This window comes from Chionomys nivalis, chromosome 5 (assembly GCF_950005125.1).
Source record: "Chionomys nivalis chromosome 5, mChiNiv1.1, whole genome shotgun sequence".
NCBI classification, from domain to species: Eukaryota; Metazoa; Chordata; class Mammalia; order Rodentia; family Cricetidae; genus Chionomys; species Chionomys nivalis.
The window spans coordinates 43270823-43291211 of NC_080090.1; the positions used below are offsets into that span (position 1 = coordinate 43270823).

At 44.8% G+C, this 20389-nt stretch overlaps 1 protein-coding gene across 3 annotated transcripts in view; it reads right to left on the bottom strand.

Moving 5' to 3' along the window:
* The window catches only part of Thrb (thyroid hormone receptor beta), a 325505-nt gene extending 305345 nt beyond the window's left edge, over positions 1–20160 (bottom strand). The window contains exon 1 of one of the 3 annotated variants that reach the window (XM_057770131.1): positions 20099–20160. The gene's annotated coding sequence lies outside the window, so the exon portion shown is untranslated. Of the gene's footprint in view, positions 1–19715; positions 19856–19962; positions 20030–20098 lie in introns of those variants that run through there. The other 2 variants (XM_057770129.1, XM_057770128.1) reach the window with 2 other exon arrangements.
* Positions 20161–20389: the final 229 nt, after the last annotated feature.

Here is a 20389-nt window from a genome sequence, read left to right on the forward strand (position 1 = left end):
GGGTCAGAGTAAAATGACGACCTGCCTAGGTTTGAGCAAGTGCCTTCTTCTAGTGCAGTAGTTTCTAAAGGCATCGTTTGTAGCTGAATCTCCTGAGAGTCTGTTGGAGATACAAGTTATCCAGTGCCACCCTGGACTTACTGCATCAGAAATGCTGGTACTGGCCCGTGTATGTGACAAGCTCCTGGTGTGACTGCATGCAACTGGTGTTTGGAAATCATTGCAAATTTAAACTATATTAGGCACTCAGGTACCCAAACTGTTTATCTTCTCCAACTAAGTAAATGACTTGAGGTATCTTAGAACTTGAACGCTCAACTATATCTAGTGCACTATATGACTTGAGTCCTTCTCCAGGTCGTCTAGATTTGGACTCAATGCAAAGTCCCTCAAGATCTCTCAATAAGACCTATGTGTATGGAACATTTTGGCTGTCTTCCTATTCTCTTGACTTTAGAGGTCTTTGACAAGGATTTTACCTTGTTTTGAATGGTGACCCCACTATATTCAAAAGATGGGCTGAAACAAAATGCTGGTGCCCTTGGTAGATCTCCAGTTCTAGCCTATGGTTAATCCATGAAGACAACGCATGGTGCCCTTGGTGGCTCTCCTCCTCTAGCCTCTGGTTAATCCATGAAGACAACACGTCCACATAGTTGTTTAGTTCACAGTACTTCCCACCATTGGCTTGTATATCTCTAGCTGTCCAAAAGGACCAGGTCTGAAACTCACTTTGCTCACAACTAAAAGCTAAGAATATACCCATGAAGAGAGAAGCTGTTGGCATTATCCATATTTCTACTCCTATACTATTCCTTCACACACACACAGCAATATCAAGAGAAAAATGATCTAGGAGTTAGCCACTCTCTCAAAACCTTCAGATCAAAGGCACAATTCTGAGGAGACCAGTTCTTTCTCTTTTTTCATATTTTCATAGCCCTTTAATAAAAATATCCCTACCGAAAATGGATGGAACTGAAAGCCATTATGTAAGAAAAGTAACTCAGACTCTCAGAAAGACAAATACCATGCATTCTCTCTCATGTCTAGAACCTAGATTTAAGTGTGAATGAGTGAGTGTGTGTGTGTGTGTGTGTGAGAGAGAGAGAGAGAGAGGAGAGAAACAGAGAGAGACAGAGAGAGAGACAGAGAGAGAGAATGAGTGTGTGGGATGAAATAGAAAAGGGGCCATGAGAGAGAAAGAAGGTATATTAAAGGAAGTGGGGGAAGAGACATTAACAGATCACATGACCTGGAAGCAAAAGGGCATGGCGTATTTGGGGAAAGGAAGGAGACCAGAAAGAGGGCATCAGGGAGACTGGGGAGCACAAGGATGAGCAAGACCGAAGTGTATGAAAATGCTGTAATAAGACCATTGCTCTATACCTAACTGAAAAAAAATCAATAAAAAACATATAATGGTTGAAAAGTATTCCCACAGAACTAAAAACCAAAACTCACAGAAGTTAAACAACCTTTCTCTAGGTTGCTTGGACTGGTGAAGTTACCCATACTGCCCATTCCACTTTGCCATGGGGCTCATGCATCTTTGCTCCTACGCTGTATTGATAATACGGCCAGTCTCCCCGAAAAGACAAAGAAAGATGTTCAAAAGGTCAGAAAAACAAAAACAGGTACTATCTACCTCAACGGTACCATCTTGAAACGTCCATGACAATCTTGTGTCTATATGTACTTCGTCTTATGCTGCAGACTACTGGATCATCAAGAGAATGTCAGCTCTGTGTGGGACTTTAACACAAAGCCAATTGTCTCCTCCCACTCCCTCTGCCAGTCTTGGCAAAGTCAAGTCCTGGACTTGTTGAAGAAGGTGATTCATCACTGAATGGCAAGAATGCCAAAACTCAACCATACAAAAGCTTTCTTTCTTCACATTCTTAAATCCAAGGACCCAGTAGTCCCTGGCTGTACTGTAAACAAGCATGGGCTTCCAGATTTGACAGACAGTTGAGTAACAACACAAGGGCATCCTGGACCTTTCTACTGGAGAGTCCAAGGGAGGCCAGTCACACTGATTGATAGAAGACCTGCTTCTTCAGCACCCTAAGGAGCTCACACTCAACAGCCACAGAACAGTAGTGGAAAGCAGTTTCTGTGAGCCTGCCTCTTGCTGGTATGGTAGAAGCTGCAAATGATTGTCCCCGATGCCCTGTCTCACCCTGTCTCATCAGCGCACTTCCTATCTTTCAGTGAACATCTGACCAAAGCGTTCAGAGACAGTAACTGTTGTTAGTGAAAATATACAGGATCATTGAGACCCACATGGTAAATCACTAATAAATACAACCCAGGGACTTTTAAATGTAATAAAAATATTTTACTTTGTATAATCTAGTATGTTCTCAAAAGAGTTCTATTTTGACATTTCAACTTTTTAGTATTTATTAATGATCATTTATACTAGTATCAGGAAATCAAAAGAAATTCTAAGAATAACACCAGCATTTTAAGGGTCTGGCATCCTGGATTTTTAGTCTTTCATAGGTGTGGGTATAGGTAAGAGAACAAGGAAACTGGCCCATCGCCTTGACTCTTGCTGTGTAGCAGACATTATTAATCAATTGCAGCACTCTGCACAGAGAAGTCAAGACATCTACTGTTATATTTCTGAAATATATCATCCCTACAACTATCAAAATCCCTGGGGTTGGGCCGGAGAGATGGCTCAGTGGTTAAGAGCATTGCCTACTCTTCCAAAGATCCTGAGTTCAATTCCCAGCAACCACATGGTGGCTCACAACCATCTGTAATGAGGTCTGGTGCCCTCTTCTGGCCTTCAGGCATACACACAGACAGAATATTGTATACATAATAAATAAATAAATATTTTTAAAAACATCCCTGGAGTCAGGACAGGATTACTTATCATTTTTAAGCTTTGCAAACTATTAGAACTTTCAGTTGAACGGTTACTGTTTTTTTTTTTAATGTGCAAACAGAGGGAATAAAACAAAAAATAATCACAGTAATCAAACAATTCTTTCAGCAAGGAATGGTTATTTTTTGGTGAGTCGGATGACTGTCACAGGCTATATAGGCAGTGAGCCTTGGACTCTCGGTTCGGGATCAAGTCTAACTCTGAAACACTGGAATTACGGCAGTAGGGGTCAAATTCAAACCTTTGTTTGGGGGTAGCATCACAAGTGCAGGACCTTGTATAAGACCAGCGCATGTCGAAACCCTGTTCTTACAGACCTGAGAAGTCTCTGAAATCTGTCCAGTGTAAAGACAAGAATGTCTTACTACAGTGAACTGCACTATTTTAGTTAAAGGAACAGCAAGTATGATAAATCACAAAAGACACCACCATGCTAACATGTGGTTCCCCACAACCACTGTTCTGAAAACAAGACATTCTGTTTAGCGCAGACCTCAGAATCGCCCATGCTCTCACTGGTCTTAAGGCCAACATTCCTACTCCATCCAGTTATAACCACCACACATCAAAGACAGCTCCCCAAACAGGAAGTTGGGATCCTTTTCTTTAAATTAGCCAAGAAAAAAAAAGCCCAGGAAACTTTATGACAGGAAAACAGTTAAAAGTTGATGTCATTCAAATTGTTTAATTTATAAAAATCTATCAAAATAGTATGAGGATTATACTTATTTTATTTAAAAATAAACAAATGTAAGCTGTTACAAGTATTAAGATTTATATCTCCAATTCCTTTTTGCACACTGATTGCAGAGTATGTTCATTATACATACACATGTACATTATATATACATACACACATGTAATATGTATATATATATATAGTGGGTTTTTACAAATTTGGACCAGGCATGGTGGCTTATACCTGTGATTCTACCACTTATATGGCAAAGATAGAAGAATTGTTCAAAACTAGGATGATCAAAATGGTGAGTTCTAAGCCAACCAGGGCTACATAATGAGGCTGTTTCAAATAGATAAAAAGAAAATAATTCTACAGATTTCATGAATTCAAATTATATGTATCATTTCCTACAAGGTGGTTTCTTAGAGATGAGTAAAAGCACGTAAGTGAACAGGCTAATGCTGCAGGGAAATGAAGAAGCTTCCCCAGTTGCTTAATGCAACACCACTTCGACTAACTCTTCTGTGCATTTCTGAAGAAGTGCCTGAACATTCTCCAAGAAAACCTCAGGTTAAGGGGCAGGTCGGTCCTGCTGGGCTGAGACCCTAAGCTGGAACGGTGAGGGTGGCATCTCTGTCCTCCTGGGCCAAAGCCCTCGAAAGACACCTCACGGCTGGCACAGACTCTGCCTGTGAGATTGACGGCATTTCCTGGGAACGGTATCTCAGATTGGCATTAGCACCCTTCTCTGCCAAGTGCCTGCTCGCACCCCCTGGATGTTTTCCTTCCACACACGGAGGACTCCGGCTCTCCATGCTCCAGGCTCGCCCTGCCTGGGACAGTGCTCCGCCACAGACTCCCAAAGACACAGGTTGGAACGTTCATCTGAATGTCTCATGTAAATGGGACTGGGAATTCTGAATAACACATTTTCATTTTTCAATTCCTTAAACTTTAACAAACTTAAGTTTCCTTTCATTCTATTCCCATTCACAGTCTGCAATGCTAAACGAACAGCGAAGAAATGGAAACGACAGAACCATCAAGGAGTTTCTCACACATTGTGACATCATGCTATGTCTAGAGATATTAACTGCAGCAGTACTCAGGGGACATCCCGAGCCTCCTGCCAACTGGAGACTTCTCTAGGGTTCAAAGCCACCATGAGCTAGTGTGTCCCTTTAGCAGCCTGTAGTTGTCCCTTGATGGAAGATGGGCGTCACTGTAAAAGAATCTTCTTTGGGATCTAGGGATATTCTCTGATAGAGAAGTGTTTTCTAAAACTGAGGAAGAAGTATCATGATGATCTCAGGTAGAACATGGGCCAGTGTGTTTAGAGATACACTGGGTCTTTATGAAGTGGGTTATTGGATTTTTGGTTTCTTTTGCTGTCATTTCATTTTTGCAGTATTGACCTGAGACATGTATACTGAAGAGTATCCATGTGTATGTGTATATACATATATATACCCACGTATATGCATGTCCGTGTATATACACATGTGTGTACATATGTGTAGGTGTGTATGTGTATATGATTATACGTGGATGCATGTTTATATTTTTAATGGAACAAATATTTCAAAAACATGACAGGCCAATATTTTCTAGTCTAGCTTTTATTTTACTTAAAATTTCTTTGTATTGCTGGACGATGGTGGCGCACGCCTTTAATCCCAGCACTCGGGAGGCAGAGACAGGCGGATCTCTGTGAGTTCGAGGCCAGCCTGGTCTACAAGAGCTAGTTCCAGGACAGGAACCAAAAGCTACAGAGAAACCCTGTCTCGAAAAATCCAAAAAAAAAAAAATTTCTTTGTATTGTGGCTTACAATCCTGACTCGTGACCCACTCATGTGTCGTCAGGGAGCAGCCCATAGTCAGCCGGATTGTCCCAAAGCTCCTTCATGTGTGATGCATGTTTTTGTGTTCTTTACTCCATTCGGAGAAACCGAGGAGCCTTACATGCTCGCGTGTATATGGGACCACATGTATAAGGGACAGAGTGTACATGGACCACGTGTATATGGGACAGTGTGTATATGGGACCGCTAGAGATTTTGCACTCTGCTTCAGCAAGTCTGATCTGGAGCCCCGACTCTGCACTTCTGAGCAGCTCAGGGTACTGTGGGCATTGTCAGTGTGAGAATGACCTCTAAGGACTGACTGTAGCATCCAGTTGAGGAGACCAGGAGGCACAGACGCCACTGCATGGGATGCACTATCACCATACAGAAACTGCTGCCAAAGCAAGGGTCTTTGTTGTGAGGGTGTATCTGGAGGGATGGGGAGTTTGCTGCCCACCATGGTACCCACATGTGCAACTGGCACAGGTGCAGCGCTAGGAAAACTCTTGCTAACAAAAGGCCAGCAAAAGACATGATTGGCAGTGGTGGTGCACGCCTTTAATCCTAGCACTAGGGAGGCAGAGGCAGGTGGATCTCTGTGAGTTCGAGCCCAGCATGGTCTACAAGAGCTAGTTCCAGGACAGGCTCCAAAGCCACAGAGAAACCCTGTCTCAAAAAACGGCCTTGCTGACTCTACACCCTCATATAGAACAGATTTGCTAATTGGTCTGTCAGTGGTCACCTTCGTATAAAATGGATTTGCTGATTGGTCCTGTTGGTGTTCAGCCTCATATAGAACAGATTTGCTGATTGGTCCTGTCAGTGGTCACCCTCATATAGAATGGATTTGCTGATTGGTTCTGTCGGTGTTTACTTTCTGGAAATGAGCAGGGGCATTAATACATCTATTCATTAATAAATAAATATAATTAATGTGCCTATTAATAAATAATAGATACAGAGAACAACGTTCTTCAAATTGCCTCAGCTCACGGTGCAGATAGGAAGGAAGGAGAGCCGAGAAAGGGACAGAGAATGCATGGTTCCTGCTAGGGACAGCCTGGCATATGGTTCTCCTCACCCTCGGGCAGAATGGCAGGACAACAGAAGCTGGATCAGCAATGGCGTTTACCTTGTTCTGTATTAATGAGTCTGTTTTTCCATTGCACCCATTAATAAATTATTAACCAGGCTTTTGTGGGTTCTCACTTCAGGGTGTGCCAACACTAACGGCACCCACTGATGAGAGGGCAGGGGTATTGGTAAAACATAGCACAACATCCAGGGTTGTCCATACACCAAACAATTCTCTGCCCCAGGGATTAAAAAACTTTGTCAGAACAGAAGTTACACACACACACACACACACACACACACACACAAAGAGAGAGAGAGAGAGAGAGAGAGAGAGAGAGAGAGAGAGATTTCCCCAGACCCCTCATTCTCTCGTAGAATATGAGACATGGTGGGGCTGAGGACTGCTAGGTGCGATTCCTGCCTCAGTGGATCCATTCCTGATAGTGGGAAAACAGCGGCTGAAGGGATTGCTTTCCTGTTCCGTTGAAGGCAGCCTATAACCTCTGAGAACCAAGCCAAGGCACAGAGAAGGCCAGCAAGGCTCAGGTAGAGTGGGCTGCATGGTAAGAAGTCAATGAGAAAGGGCTGAAGTGTGGTCACCACTGCTGTGTCCCGGCCACTTTGCCGCCTGACTGTCGGCAGCTGATGTCCTTTGCCCAGAGGTGAAGTTTGCTCCTGTCTGCTGACGCGGCAACCCCAGCATGTTAGAGATTCACATTCGTTGCCTTGGGAGATGGTACAGAACTCCCTGGCCTGTCAGTTGGGATTTCCCAGCACCTACAACGGTACTGGCTGTTATATTCAGGGATGGCTATCTCTCCCTGGCCCAGTTCCTACTCTGCCACTGCTGGTGGTTTGTACTTGAAACCTCTCCTCGGGCAGATCTTCAAGGAGTCCTGGGTAGGGAGCAACACACAGAGGGAAGACTGTTGGAATGGGGTGTAGAGCATCCACTGGATCCCCTTAGGAGGTCCTGGAGTGCAGGACCAAGAACACAGCCTTGGAGCGGGCCCCACTCCTTCCAGGCCTCCAGAAACACAACTTCAGGCACATTCCATCCCCTCCCATGGAATAAGCACAACCACATCTTTTGCTCAAGGAAAGCACGGATCAAAGGAGCTGGGAGCAAATGCATAAACCCCATTAGTCACTGCAGCCCCTCAAGTCAAAGCGCCACAAGGCTACAAGAGCTCTAATAAGTAACAGGACATGGCTCAGAGAAGGGGGAGGAGTCTGGCTATAGAAGGATGAGGCCAGGGTGAAGAGCAAGGGCTGTTGTAACTGCCACAGACCCCAGAAGCTTCAGTGAATGACCAGCGGGAATGAAAAACCGCAGAGCAAAAAACCCGGCTGCTGTTTTAACCATCAGGAGATAATGGAAAGACATAAATTATAAGACCCTCAGGGCAACGCCCCAGCACCCACCTTTCTTGTAGTGGGAATTCTGAACCACTAGACACCCGAAGGGGGAAAGGCCACTATAAAAGCTAGAAACTAGAAAACCTGCTACAATCATTCTGTGGCTAAGAGGTTCCTTACACAGAGCCTATGTTCGTGAGTACACGCATGCGTGTGTGCACATGCTTGTTGGTATGTGTGTGTGTGTGTGTGTGTGTGTGTGTGTGCGTAGCAAGGTTGTCTGACGTCAGTCTGAGGCTGTTACCCAGCAGGCACTTGTCACCTAAAGTCCTTGCTGTCATCAAAGTTTGGAACCTTGCTCCCTAGCTAGCTTGGGGTTTTCTCACATATGGTACCATGGGAACACACTCTCCTTGGGACTCAGCAGAAGGTGCCGTTTGCTATACCTCACCTTTACGGAGAATTTCCAGCTAGGGACGCTTAATTCTCTCCAACCCTATGAGGAGAGAGACATTCTATCTTAGGTCTGTCGGGAGTGGATCATGGGTTTTTCTTCTTTCTTTCTTTTTATAAGAGCAAAGAGCAGCCAGCTTTTCTGCAGGCCAGCCTATTCCCTTATTCATACCGCAGGCCAGCAGGCCTTGTCCGTGTATATGCCGGGTCATCTGAGGACACCGGGGTGCTCATTTTAAAATTAGATTCATCCTAATTATATGAAAACAGCCCACACGTGGTTGGCCAAAACACCAGGAAAGCATTACTCAGCACCTGCCTGCTGGGTGTGCCCTCACCAGAACAGCCCTGGACTAGTTTAACAGCAGGTCCTGCCCTCCGAGAACTTCAACTCTAACAAAGAAACGCCCCCTTGACAAACAGGGGTGCTAGACACTGGGCAGCTAAGACACAGCTGGCGTCAAGGGACATAAATGTGTAGTGTTCCCTGCAGAGAGAGGGTGAGGGACAGTGTCACCAAAGGGGCACAGGCCTGCAGGACAGAGTCAGGGAGGATTTCAATCTAGACTCTATACATGCCTCCAGCATGCTAGGCAAGCTCCATATAAGCTCAGACCATGTGGGGCAAGATTTTAGGCACTGGTGAAAAAAAAAGTGTGTGTGTGTATGTGTGTGCGGGCGTGCATGTCTACGTGCATGCATGTTTGTGTGCGCATGCGTGTGCGTGTGCGTGTGTGTGTGTGTGTGTACACTGTACTCATTTTTATTTCTTTTTCACTTTTCTCTTTTGGTGGTGGGGATTGAACTCAAGCCTCCAAACTTTGGGTGTATTTTAATCCATCACTGAGTCATGCCAGCAGCGTTACTATACCATCTCCTAGAAGGGATTTGGATATCTGTAGCTTTTGATCTCCCTGGAGGTTCTGGACCCCTCCCCACAGCGGGCTACAAGGGAGAACTCGACTAAACTCATTCGCAATGTTCCTTTGCAGAGGTTATTTTGAAGTCTCAATGTTGCTGAAGGTCAAATTTTTATGGAGGGCTCCTCTCGTAGCCCTTTAAATAGTCCTGGGATTTGTAAACTGTAACAGTATTGTGTCTGTTGTACTCCGTTGATGTCACTGAAGTTCGAAGCCAGTAGGTTACTCGCCAGAGGTGGCAGAGCAGGCAGGCTGCAGGGCCAGGCTCTCTATTGGCTGTCTTGGATGCTGACGCAGAAGTCCACTCCCTCTAACTCACCTCAGGCCCTGATCTCTACTTCTCCAGTGTCAAGCTCACAACTGATGCAGGACAAAGGATCTTCCATTTCTTCTGCACTATATAGGAGGCCAGTAAGAGAAGTGGTTCCCATCTCCCCCGCTGCTCCATGACAGGATATCACTGGGATCTTTTGTGGGTCCCATCACTGGACGGGAGGAAGGACACCAAGAGTTTCACTTCTGCACAAGCTAGCTGCCTCTGTGAAGACGCTGACAGGATTGGCTGCTTCGCGCTGGGAACTGCAGACTTCAAATTAGCAGAGATGGACTTGACCCTAAGGGAGCTGGACCCAGGGCAATGGAGTGCATTCCATCATACTTCTTACACATCCTCAGTGTGATTCTGGTTATTAGTCGCCTTGTCTGTCTGCTTCCCTCTTTCTTTTACTGAGAATTGCACCTAAAGTCTTAAACCTGCTGGGCAAACACCCCTGAGCAACACCCCTGCCTTCCTTGCTTCCTAGAATAAAATATTTTAATAGGAAGTAGTAAGGTTTTCAGAAAGGTAAAAACAGCTGTAATTGGAAGAAAGGGAGCTCTTTCTTCTCCCTGGCTTGCGTTTATTACCCTGCCTATTATGGTTCCTTTGTGTGTGTGGGGGGAGGGTATAGTTACAGGCCAGGCTGATTATGTGATAAATGATATTTATTACTGGGACAAAAATACACAAATACCTTTTAATAGTCAAAAAAGAGATGACCAATTTTAATAAGCAATATTACAATAAATACTACAAAAATTAATGTTTTGTAAATCAAACTTATTTAATGCATCGTTTTAACAACCTAAAACACGTACTTTAGGGAAAAAAATTCAACACCTCTGTCAACATACCCAGAATTGTCTCTGGCTTTCTGCTCTATGACATCTCTAAAGTATTACATTGTTTAAAAGATACTGGACACTAAAATACCTCTCTAACATTGACAGACTGTTCACATGTCAATGTTTCCAATATAGTGAGTAAAATAAAATACAGATTAAAATTAAATTCACTGGTTGTTTTTTATCAATTAAAGTGATTATCAAAAATAATTTCAGAGAGTGCTGTGAGTGCTACCAGAGGTCCTCTAGCCTCAAGCCACCACACTGTTTCAAAAATAAAGCTTTATTGGTATATGGTGTGCCCATTTGCTTACATATTATCTATGGCTGCTTACTTGCCAGAGCTGTAGACCCAAAAAGCTTCAACTGATCCTGTATGTCTTGAAAGTAGACCATACTCACTATATGAACTATTACAAAAAATTCTTGCCAAATCTAGGGCTAAAGATAAATGACATGGTCTAACTAGCCAAATTCAAGCTCCGATAAACCAAGAGATTTATTCAAACTACTTTCATTTGTAATTCGGTAGTATTTCTATAATTCCATCCTCTCATTCATTCATTCATTCATTCATTTCCACCATCCATTTACAATTTCAATTAAAGAACCAAATTCCAGACAGTTAAGAGTATCAATAATTAATACTAAACAATGAGTTTTAACACAACACCAGCATTATTTCTTTCTGGTCACACAAGAAACGCAACAACTGTATGTATGGCTAACAAAGGAGCCACAGTTACATTGTAATTGAGGATCACACATAATTGTGTCCTTAACTTCATCTGCAAGTATCTTAAAGACAATCTAACCTGTAATCTGTTTTCAAATTAAATTTCCCCAAATATAAAATCAGCCTGCTAAAAATATAATCAGAATTAAGATGAGAAAAAAATTTCACATATTGAAGAAAGTTAAACTTGTTCCCAAAGACATCTGGCAACGTATAAGAGCCTAGGCTAAGTCGGCCTTCCTTCCTTGGCCAGGAAAGCCCCCAGTGTCTGAGGTCTGTTTGCTCCAGCAGCCTCCCTTGCCGTCCTTCATGTGTGCATGCACCAGACTCCTCACAGGTTTCTGAATGCTTTACAGTATGCCCACTTCCTATGCTATTTCCTGTTCTTTCTGTCTAGAACCCTCTCTATTCCTAGCTACACATTCCCACTGTGTGTTGTGTTGATTATGCCACAGGACTTATCAGAACTATAAGAGCTTGTCTAGTATCCATACTGCTGTTACTATGACTACTCAACACCTGACAGAACCTAGACATCTGAGGTCCACACCGTATACTGAATCTTTACATATTACAGAGGCAGAAGCTGAATACTCCATGAATCCAGGTTTAGTCAGACAGGTCCCCACACACTCACCACCCAGTCTGGCTCCTCCTCATCTCTGTGCAATGGTCCACAGATCCCCACATTCCCACCACCCAGGCTGGCGCCACCTCATCTCTGTGCCAGTAATTCTTACTATGGCAGCTCTGCTGCCCATTATACAAACCCTGGAAACAGTTTTTGGCAGTTACAACTGGTGCCACTTGCGTTAGTGGGTAGAGGCAGTAATGCTGGCAAACTTACAGTGTACAGGACAGTCCCCCACCGAAGCCTTATCTGGCCCCAAACACTACTGTTGCCTGATATCGAGACACACTGCACTACACGGTCACCTCTTGTACACAGTCCCAGAAGGCTCTGCACATTTACTTAGCAAAGATTTTTTTAAATGTTTGTCATGGTGTTTTGTATCATTCCTGGTACCTAGCACATGCTCAAATCATTGAGGATGGCTGGATGAATGAATGACTCTGAGGGTAGGGTCCGTATATTTAAAACTTTGTTTCATGGAAACTTCGGTTGTGAAGTTGTGATAAATCCATTGAATCTGAGCATATATTCATCTTCCCCTTCCTTGCTTCCTTGCCTTTCTGCCAGCTTCCTTCCTTTTGGGCTTGAAGCGAACAGAGTCAAGGCCGACCTCAAATCATGATTCTCTCACTTTAGTATCCCAAGTGCTGGGATGATAGGTCTGCACAGCACTGTGCCCAGCATGAGAACATATTTAAATAATAGTAAAGAATGCATTTCCAGGCACATATTTACCTTATGAATCAATTCATAAAGTAAAGTGTTGAGTGTGCAACAAAATTAGCAACCTGAATAAATAGGATTTGGTACCTAACAAGGCCCTGGAGCACAGCAATTTGTCCAACTCATTATAAAGACCAAACTACAGAATCAATCAGTATCAAAGGCCTATCTATCTATCTATCTATCTATCTATCTATCTATCTATCTATCTATCTATGAACGAAGCAATCCATGGTAAGTGCCTCTGGTCCTTTTTTTCTTTAATGAAAACAATCGTACAAGCGTATACAGTCTTCTACTTTCCCTGTGGTGGCTACATTTCAGATATAAGTGTATTAGTCAGGATCTGTAGCTACTGGAAGATGGAAGAAATTACAGTAAGGCTTAGATGGGATTGTAAACGCAAATGGAAATACAACAGAGATGGACCACATTCTCCAGCTTGTGGAGATTACTACTTTAAACGTTAGAAAACAAGTAAAGAGATTATACAGATCATTATCACCAAGATTATATTTTTAAAGTCACAGGACTTCAAAATCATTGTAAAATACCTCTGTGGTGGTATCACTCAGTATTGCATACAAACTGCCAGAGGGTTTTTTTTCCCATGACAAGCCAACCTGTTCCATTCATGATGAAATGCAGTAAGAGATTAAATCAAATGAGCATGATTATTGAAAGTGCAATTCCAAGAACTCTGCTTCACAGCCTCTCACGAGTAACAATGGCCATTTGTTGCTTAATACACACCATGCTTGTAACATACACTCACTTGATGAATATGGTGATGGCAGAGGTTTCCCTACCTACCCTCCTTAACCTTGGATGTCCATAACTTTGCTTCAGTTATGAAAAAATAGACTCAGAGATTTTATATTAAGTGGCTATGCTCAGGATTTCCAAGACACGATTGATGAAAAAAAAAACAAGCTCATAGTAAAATACAGACTCTCTTAACATATCAAAGAGTCAGAGAAGAAAATGAAAGGATCGGTAAAATCTATTGCCTGGGACGTCAGCATGGGAGGCATTTCATACCATGGCATGGGCAGTGCCTTCGCCACTGTGTGTGAGACCATGACACATGCTTGTCACAGAGACAAATTCTGCAAGCTTGAGCATGGAAGCTGGTGAGCCATGGGGGCATGCAGTAGAGAAATGTGAGAGAAAGATGAACAAGTCGCAAATAGCATGGTGGTTAGCCTCAATGATGCTTCACTGGGCCCATGCTGCTGGACCATGGGAAAAGAGTACTGGGAGAACAAAGACGCAGTGGAAAGCAGTGTGAGAACCATCCTGACAGAGCAACAGATGCCAAAGGGTCAGAATATTCCATGGGTTCCTGAATGTCTGTCACTAACCCATGTGTTGCCTCTAAATCTCCTCATCACAGAAACACATTCTGGGGACTTCAATTGCCCAACTGCCCTCCCCTTTTGGTTTCAGTTGATGGATCCCCCAACTCCTTAAATTCTGTACCACAGAAGAGAGCAATAGTTTCCTCTTTGGGCTCTGGGAACTGGAGCGAATAACGAAGTTTAGCCTGACCTTCCCTAAATGTTGTATGTGCCCCTCCATTAGGAGGCAATATTCCACTAGGAATATACAAACACGCATACAGAACATGTTTGGCACGTGTGAGCAACCGTTGGTAAAACAGGATCCAGAAAAATGAAAACTAGAAGAAAATATCATGATGAAGATAAAATGGATGAAGAAGATAAAATGGAATTCGAATGTATAGGACAGACACATCTTAAAACCCTAAGTTGGACTATGAATCTGCCCTTTTGTTTTTGGTCTTTCAAAAATATTTACATAAATATCAACTAATTTTTGGTAATCAGTGCCTAGCAGACAATTCAAGGTTATATTTTCTGGATGAAGTCTCAAATATGCTTGGCTATTCTGGGCTTTAAGACTAGATATACATATTGTGGTGATTTAATGTGTTATGAACATCTACGGCCACTGGGCGTATGTTCAAGGGTGTGCCTTATGAAGACATTATGTCTCTGGTGATGAAAGGGCCACAGGATGCTTCCCTAGACACAGTCTGCCAAACCTCTTGGGTTCAAATTCAGGCCTTTCGATCAGTTTAGAGAAGGTAGCAGAGTTCATCACAAATACTGGTTTATCAATGACCAAGAGCTGCCAGTATACAAAGTCTCCAGTGCCCTCCCGAAATTAGGGCACAAGAGACCCAAGAACATTTACAATCACTAAGCTGATTCCTAGCTAGTTAGATCTCTGAGAGGAGGCTATGGAAGCATAGGATTGTGATTCTGTGCTTTGAATGTTATACATGCTCAAGTTCTATAATGCACTGGAAAGTTCTGGAACTGAAAGTGGAAGATGAGCATGCTCTGCCAGAACTCATCGACCTGAACACATTCAAGTCCTTAGCACTTGGCATCAATGGGTGGATTCTGGTGAGATTCACACCATGCAACAAGACAGGAAGCTCTTACAAACAGTGACTTTATCGCACCCCAACCCTAGCTAAAATGTCTTAGGAGAAACTCCAACAGGTTTTCTGTTTCTGAGGACACGGCAGCAAACCTGGGTTTAATCTATGCACACTGTTACACCTGCTACTGGCTATCCCCTAAACTTCAAAGCATGTAACAGGGCCAGGTACACAGTAGATATGAAAATATCTGCAGACTGAGAAACTAAATCAAGGCATGAAAATGACCTTCAAGCAAACAGGAGGTTAACTTGCCATGGATTGCTTATCCAGTTTTGACACAAGCTGAAGTCCTAATCACAGAAACAGTCACATGCCCTGGCTCATGATGTAATCCTGACATTCATTTTCGGCCAAGCCATGTTGAGAGATGGCGTTTATACTGACACGGAAGGGGAAGAGAAACACTACCCAGTCCTGACCCACCCCTCTGCCAACAACAGTTTCATCAGCATCCGTGTCCCCAGGTCATTCCCAGGCTCTCAGAGACAGCGATGGGGAACATCACACACAGGCTCTCACCACAATTTAGAAGTGGGACAGAGAAGGAAACAGACAACCCTGAAAGACAGAGCTACAGAGATCAAGGCACAAAGCGTTAATGGGTCCCTGCACAGGTAGTCCGTGACTCTAGGGTCATTTTCAAACACCCAGCTTTCCTGTCCTCTCTAGTTGTTCCAGACCAAAGTCAGGCTGACACACTAAATCTTTGAGAAAGTTAGCTTAGTGAACATGTTAGCTATTCATTCTGCTAGTTTCCTGAGCTCTGTTTAAGTACCGAGGCTACAACAGAACCTGTACCATTGGACCTCAGCAGCTTAGTCCTACAGAGAATTTACCCTGGGATGTTTTTTCTTCATTATGCCCTCTGCAGCTGTCTCCTCTTGAGAGCTGGCCAAAGACATGACCACATAAAGAACTCGACTTCATTTTCTGTGACTCTGTTGAAATATTGCCCATTGTGTTTCATGTGATCTTGTAAGAGTTGTCAGGTATCACGGTGAACACCCTACCTGGTACCTGACATCTGGTTTGTTCTCTTGAGTATCAATTCCAGATAGACACCATCCCCCCTTCTCTGTTAACCTGGCTACCACGACGTTTGGCCCTAAATTAAATATGCTAAAGCAGTAAGCTCTTTGGATTTTGGTGTAATTATCTTCCTCATTCCCCCAAACATTGATTTTGTTCTTCCCTCCCACTAGTAACAATACCAGCATTAATTATTTTGTAGGAATTTTTTTTAGTTAAAATTATTTTCACTATTTTTTATTTTTACAATAAAAGTATGTGTGAAGCTATATGTATTCAAGTGCAGATGCCCAAAGAGTCCACATGAGGGCATCAAATCCCCTCGAGATGGAGTTACAGGCGGTTATGAGTTGCCTGACATGGGTGCTGGGAACTAAACTCAGGTCTCCTGTGACATCATCGAGCACTCTTAATTGTTGAGCCATCTCTTAAGTCCCGCTTTGCGGAGTTTTGTTATGTAATTCCTCAGGCACATTTATAAAACATGGTTATCTATAAAAATAAACTGCCATGATTATCAACTGCAATTTCCTTGAGTTCTGAATTGCCAAGAACTGCCACGCACAATAGTTTTCAGATGATCCTTTAGGTATCACATGAAAACCCAGATAACTGAATATTCCTCACAACCACCTGGATGAGAATATGCTGTGAAAGAGGGGAAAGGAGGCACAGACAAAGCCACATAGTAATGAGCGGGCTATTTATAAATCTATCACCAAGAACTTTTCTAGGCTGTGGTGCACCTAGCAAGCCTGATTTCCCCTTCTCCAACCACCATTTTTGTAGCCTAAACACGACCACTGAAAGCTTTTGGTCCTCTCTGAGCTGCCAAACCCAGAGGCCTTCCAAAGACCTGCAAGCATGAAAGTCCTCGTCTACCTGGTGATACTCAAAGTTGGGAGTTTCACTCTTGGTCTTGACAATGCCTCTGAAACAAGGAAAAAAATTTTTTTTTCTGAAACTCAGGAACTAAAGGTATCAGGCATCAAGCGGACTGAGGACATGAACAGCAAAAGCACAGCTGAGCATATATACACGGCCAAGGCTAGCAGGAGGAACCTGGAGAAATAACTATACAGAAAGGCAGAGCCATTACTTCCAGATGGAGAGAAACAAGGGGTGAGAAACAAATGCAAAGATTGAGTCTTAATTGTGTGTGTGTGTGTGTGTGTGCGTGTGCGTGTGTTCACACCTCACCAGATATGGCATGTCCAAAGTGGCAATGGTTGAAATACTTAGTCAGGCATCTGGGGGAAGACAATGTCTGGGCACACAACCTCTAATTCGTTCAATTAAAATTTACCCAGCGCCTACTGTGTGCCAAGCATCCCTGCAGATGCAAGGAGAGCAAAAGTGAAAGAAGCAATCAACACTGGGGTCCTCCAAGACTCCACACTGTCATCTAGAATATTCAGAGTTTAGTTTCAAGAAGGAAACTGACAAGTACCAAAGGAACAATTCTGAACATAGCCAGTACTGGACAGGGGGCAGAGAGGGCAAAACAAAAAGCAGAGAGACCTTTGAGAGCATGGAGGACGAACTCCCCTCAAGTGCTCAAGGAAAGGCTGTCTAAGAAGGTGACCTGGAGTCTACACCAGAGCACGATGGGAAAGAAGCCCGTCACCTTTGCTTTGATTGCCTTGAAAAAGACGAGCTTACTGTCCAGAAAGCAGGGAAGCTCCCTAGTGGCTCCAAGCATCCTCCCTCCATCTACAAACAGGCAAGGAGGGGGCCTCGACTTTCTCTTCCTAAGGAGAGCTTAACAGAGCACCTTTCCCAGGGGTCTGGATCACAGTGAAGTTGCAGCTCATTTCTTGTGAGAGCAAAATTTACCACATAGAAGCTGGAAGGGGAAAGCTGGAGTATTTACTCTGCTCTTAATGCCAGTTACTTTATTTAGCAACACCTCCGTGTCAATGAGATTATGCTTCTTCATTGTAATGCCAACAAGAAAAAAGAAAAAGGGAAAACAATTATGGAGCTATGTTCAGCCTCATCTACTCTTACTCACAAAATAAAGCAGATTTTTCCACCTCCACTACATAATAAACCTTTAAAAATAGTATTAGTATCTATTTAACATGGGCAAACGATAAATTGCTCTCCACCAATCTCTTCACATAAAAAAAAATGCCCCAAGCAAAGCACTTTTTTTTTTTTTTTTTTTTGGTTTTTCGAGACAGGGTTTCTCTGTGGTTTTGGTTCCTGTCCTGGAACTAGCTCTTGTAGACCAGGCTGGTCTCGAACTCACAGAGATCCGCCTGCCTCTGCCTCCCAAGTGCTGGGATTAAAGGCGTGCGCCACCACCGCCCAGCAAGCAAAGCACTTTTTAACTTAATTTCTGCCAGGGTCAACTGAAGCACAACCAATCAGCATGAAAACACCCTAAAGTTTGCCACTGTTCCAAATACTTCCTACTCAAACACCTTTTAGTTAATGGTTCCCAGCACATGCCTCCTTTCAGGATGAGAAATAACAGGCTGAAGTGAATCTGGGAGATCAGTCATCCAGAATATTCAGAATGAATCATGGAACATTTTTGTTTTTTACCAAAAAGAAATTTTTATTCCTTTGCAATACAGTGAGGCAACATTTCATGACAGTGTCAACAAACAAGCTAAGCCAGAGCCAAACCGTCTAAAGACACTTCCCCACAGATCTATGGGGCTTAGCATGTTCATCATTAACAAAAATGCCATGTTCTCCTGTTCACACGCGGAACAAGGAATGCTTGATCTGCTCAGTTTCACAGCAGGTCCTTAACAACGACTACTAGTACCTATGATCAACCAGACTTGAGGACGGAGGATTTAGTCAATGTTATTTTCTGATTCAACAGGGCCTTTGAGTTCTCCAGGCTCTGGAAAAGGCAGTATGGAAGACCCAACCTGCCTGTCCAGGTGCTCCTTTCTTTATTTGACTCACTTTAGGAATGCCTAGTAGACCCTTAAAAAACTTCTCATTTGGGGCAAATTATACTTTTAGCCTTTAATTAAAAACATAAACAACCCTCGAAGGCACACCCCGCCCCCTTCCTCTCAAAAACAAACCAGAAGGCTTTAAGAATTAGCTCCCATAATAATCCCACTGTGGTCACGGAAATCTTCCTTCAAAATGACAACTGACACTAAGCAATAGAAATTCTCCAAAGACGCCTCTTCCGATCGTGGGGCGCACAGCCGACACCACCTGGGTCATCACCGACCCCAGCGACCCCAAAAGATGCTGCGTCAAGAGAAGCAAAGCAAAAGAGCGACTCTGGAGGGAGCGAGCCCGCGGAGGCGGTGAGAGGCAGAACCGCCAGGCTCTGGCTAGAGCCTGTAACATTCGGGAGCTTTCTCTTTTCCAAACCCTCGAGTTCCGGGGCAAGAGGAAAAAGAGGGGGACAGGAGACTCACAGTCCCTTGAAAACGCCCACCCCCCGCTCCTGTCAGTCTCTTCCAAACCCCTATGTCCTACAACTTCCTCCTCATGGAAACTTCCACTGGGTTCAGCGCCCAGGATGCCAAACTCCATTTTACAAGGAGCCTGTGCCCAGCTGGGTTCGGGCTTCAGCTTCCTGCACCCGGGTGCCCGAGCCCGAGAGGAACCGGGGCGCAGAGGCCCGCGACAGGGACACCCCGCGGTGCCTACCACTCGTGCCCAGCCCGCAGGACTTGTCGCCCTCGCTCTCCCCCCCACGCCTGCCCTGCGCCCCCGCCGCGCCACGTTACCGGAGCGCTGGAGCCTCGCGGTGGCGCCCCGAGGCGGCGTGCGGGCGAGCTGCGGCCGAGCAGCCAGTGGCCTCCGCGGCGGTGCTCGAATTAGCCATGCAAAGTTAATCCCGCCGCGTCACGCCGGCCGCCCGCCCGCCCGAGGCTGCGCCGTGCTCGGCCGAGCTGCAGTCTCCTCCCCGCTCCGCCCCCTCCGTCGCGGGGTCCCGTGCGGCGCTGGCCACCCCTCGAGCTCGACTCCCTTGACCTGTCAACTTTTCTCCCGCGCCGGGGGGCGCGCGGCCGGTCCCAGGATACTGGCAACCCCTCCGCTGCGACCTGAGAGGGCGGCGAGGTGCGGAGCCCGAGGTCCCGCCTCCCGGGGTGCAGGCGCACAACCTTACTCGGGACTGGGGCGCCGGCTCCGCGCCGGCAGGAGCGCCGCTGACCGTTCCGTCCCCTCCGGTCCTCCAGCAAGTCTGACTCGCGCAGCAGCCGCGGCTGGCTCAGTCTATCCCAGCTCCGCCAGGAGCGCAGAGACGAAATGGCCTCCTGGCCGCGAACCCCGTCACCGCCCGAACAGCCAGCCACTCGGGTGCCCCGCGCTGCCGCCTGTGCACCTGCCGCCTAGGTGCGGGCGTCCCCCTCTGCGACACCGTGGTACCAGCGTCTTGTGCGCCACCCTTCTTGGGGTC